The 3,788-nt window shown below is 40.2% G+C and overlaps 1 pseudogene; it reads left to right on the plus strand.

Annotated features, from left to right (window-relative positions):
• LOC105888398 overlaps nt 1-3,788 on the plus strand; it is a 91,846-nt pseudogene that overhangs the window by 75,004 nt on the left and 13,054 nt on the right.

The following is a 3,788-nucleotide window of genomic DNA, read 5'->3' on the forward strand; positions in this document are numbered from 1 at the left end:
AAGCCCAGTGTCCATCGATCCATGAATGGATCAACAAACTGTGGTATATGTACACCATGGAATACTATGCAGCCATTAAGAAGGATGGAGACTTTACGTCCTTCATGTTCACATGGATGGAGCTGGAGAATGTTCTTCTTAGCAAAGTATCACAAGAATAGAGGAAAAAGTATCCAATGTACACACCCCTATTATGAAACTAATTATACCTTTTATATGAAAGCTATAACCTAATAACATCCTAAGGATACGGAGAAGGGGGAGGGAGGGGGGAATGGGTGGAGAGAGGGGGATTCGAGGGTTCACTTTGACGGTTCATCTTACAAGGGTACAAGTGAATCTTTCTATGAGTAGAATATGAACGTTTTAACACAATAACTAAGAAAATTACGTGAAGGCTATGTTAACCAGTTTGATGGAAGTGTTTTGGATTGTTTGTGAAAACACCACACTGTACCCCAGAAGTGCATTAATGTACACAGTTACTATTCAATAAAAAAAATTGTATATTTATATGCAAAAAAATGAAGCTGGACACTTACCCTACAATATATACAAAATTAATTCTAAAAAGATCAAATTCCTCAAATATTATAAAGCTCTTAGGGTAAAACTTATGGGTAAACCTCGATGACCTTGGATTTGTCAATGGTTTCTTTGCTATGACAAAATCACAAGCCACAGAAGAAAAGAATAGATAAATTGGATTTTGTTGAATGTTCAAAACTTTGGTGCATCAATAAACACTACCAAGTGAGTAGAAGAAAATCTACAGAATAGAAGAAAATATTTACAAATTATGTATCTGAACAAATAAAGAACTATAAGTCAACAACAAAAAGCCAATTAAAAACTGGGCCGAAAACATGAATAGACATTTCTTCAAGGAAGATAAGCAAACAGACAACAAGTGCAAAAAAAGAGGCTCTAGAATATTAGTCATTAGAGAAATGCAAATCATAACTACAAGGAAATATTTACTTCCTATCCCAAGGGTCACTGGAGAACATTGACCCAACCAACTGGACACAGTGTATCCACACAATTTATCTTTTCAAAATACTACAACTGATTGCAATATAATGCAAGTTCCTTTCAAGTACACATGGCTTATTCACCAAGATAGGCCAAATGTAACTGTCATAAGCCAGGGCTCAATAAATGTCAAAAATTGGAAATAGGTCAGGTATGGTGGCTTACACCTATAATCCCAACACTCCGGAAGCCTGAGGCAGGTAGATTGCTTGAGCGCAGAGATTCAAGACCAGCCTGAGCAAGAGCAAGATCCCATCTCTGCTAAAAATAGAAAAACTAACCAGACATCATGATGGGCACCTGTAATCCCACCTACTGGGGAAGTTGAGGCAAGAGTATTACTTGAGCCCAAGAGTTTGAGGTTCTGAACTATGATGCAACAGCACTTTAGCCTGGGGCAAAGTGAGACTCTGTCTCAAAAAAAAAAAAAATACGCCATCACTAACAAAAGCAGATTAGCAAAAAAAAAAAAAAAAAAGGTCTATTCATACTTTTTGCAATGTCCAACACCACACATAAGAAACAGTCTTCAAATAATCTGCATGTGGCCCATGCGTAGCAGGTTGGACGTCCAATAAACATTATACTACTCCACCATTGGTGAGTTGTCTCACCAGACAAACATCATCAAGGAATAAATGAGATGTATAGGATGTATAATTTATGTTATTTATCTCTTTTTGCAGAAGAGTAACTTCACAGGCTCACAAGTCCTCTGCTCCTCTAGTCTCTCTGAAGGTCAGGAATCCTTGGAGGCATGGGTCTTCAGTGGAGGTGTCTCTTTAAACCAAGTGTAGTAAATGCACAGCTTCACTCCTGTGAGGTTACTTGCTAAGTGAGTTGTCAGGAGCCACTCAGATGGGCCAACCCACTGCGGCTGTAGTTGATCTGTAGGATGTATGCCTCTTGGGATTTTCAGTAACACCTTGTCTTCTGAATTTAGGGAATGAAGGGGCCCTATGACCTCAGAGTACTGCAAACTGGAGCCCTTTGGAAGCAAACTCAGAAATACTAGTTAGCATGTTACTAAACTGTTTTCCATAAGAAACAGCCTCCATTTCTGGGGTCAGATCTTCACCTGGGTAAGTCCTGGCTGAAAGCTCTTAGGAATGATCTATTGTCTAAAATTTCAAAGGGGCTAAGTGCCAGCTTACTTCTGGAGACCAATCAAATTTTCAACACGGCAAGGGATGACACTTTGTCCCAAGGTAAATTGGTGGGTATTATTATTATTATTTGAGACAGAGTCTGACTCTGTCACCTGGGTAGAGTACATTCATTTATTCAGTTTTCAAATACTAGAGTACTTATGATAAATGCAGTTTGCAATTAATCTCTAAAATCCTTGATATTTCTTGAGTGATTTTGGCATCAAAGTCCCCTCCATTATTACCTTATAGAGTTGATAGAAGTCCAAACCTAGGAATAATTTCCTTTAGAGGCCCTTGGTAACTTCTGATGTGCATTCAGTCCTGGTGAGGTAAGTGTCAACCCATCCTGTTGTGTGGTCACCAAAGCACACTCAGCTTTGTGTTGTCCAGTTCCTTCCATGAAGCGGCTTCCATCTGTGAAGAATTTTTCATGTGGGTCTTACAAGGGCTGCTAAGTCAATTTGGGCAGCTACAATGTATTTGGTCAATAATTTGAATGCAGTCAGGAAGGAGGGAGGGAGAGTCCCTAGATAGGCAAGATGGACACTGCCTTTATGGTTACATTAGGATTATCTAACAGAGTAACCTGATAATTCCCCAACCAGTCATCCGTCAACCACCAGCCCCCTTCTCTTCTAGCAGAGGTAATACATTGTGTGCAGTAGGAACAGTTATTAGCTGCCCAGCACAAACTGTTCAGCTTCTAGTAAAATATCACAAGTAAAGGCAGCTGTTATCTAATAGGTGGGCCATTCTATTGCTACTACATCCAATTATTTAGAGAAATAGGCCACAAGTCACTTATGAGCCCCCTCAGTCTGGGTTAACACCTCCAGTTGAACCCCTTGCCTTTCTTGGTGAATAAAACAAAATATTTGTGCAGATCCAGGGGGCCCAGGTTCCATGACGAGGCCACTTCAAGCCACTGTCAAGCTTGTACATAGGCCCAGCAGTATTACAGGGGAAAAAATGAGATGCTTGCTTTGGTTTGAGGTCAGGATAGAGCTTTAGAAGCTTGAGATTAGCATAAATGTCTTAACACAATAACTACGTAAATGACATAAAGTCTATGTTAACCAGTTTGATGAAAATATTTCAAATTGTATATGAAAACACTACACTGTACCCCATGTTTGCATTAATGTACACAGCCATCATTTAATAAAAAAAAAAAAAAGCTTGGGATTAGTCAAAAGGCAATTTAGAGGTGAAGAAGGGGGAATGTGTGACCCTGGAGGTAAAAGGCAGCTTAGAGGTGAACAAGAAGGAGTCTGTGACTGAGCGGTGCCCATATCGAAAACTGGAGGTAGGAAAAGAAATGAGATTAAAGGGAAAATGTAGGAGGAAGAAGAAGAAAGTTAGACCAGCCAGAATAATGATGATCCAGCTCTCCAGGAGGATGCTCGATGGGTGAGTCTGGCTCAGGGAACTACTGAAATGGTCTAGCCCATCTAGCCTCACAGTAGGGCAATGGACTCACAAGCCTATCAAGACTGGTGTCAGGAGATCACCTGCACTCTCCATGTATGACTTTGGCAAAAGAGGACCTAGCAAGCTCAGCACCTGTAGCACAGTGGTTACGGCTCCAGCCACATATACCAA

This window comes from Otolemur garnettii, unplaced genomic scaffold, assembly GCF_000181295.1.
Source record: "Otolemur garnettii isolate 467f Iridium unplaced genomic scaffold, OtoGar3 scaffold00376, whole genome shotgun sequence".
Taxonomy (NCBI): Eukaryota; Metazoa; Chordata; class Mammalia; order Primates; family Galagidae; genus Otolemur; species Otolemur garnettii.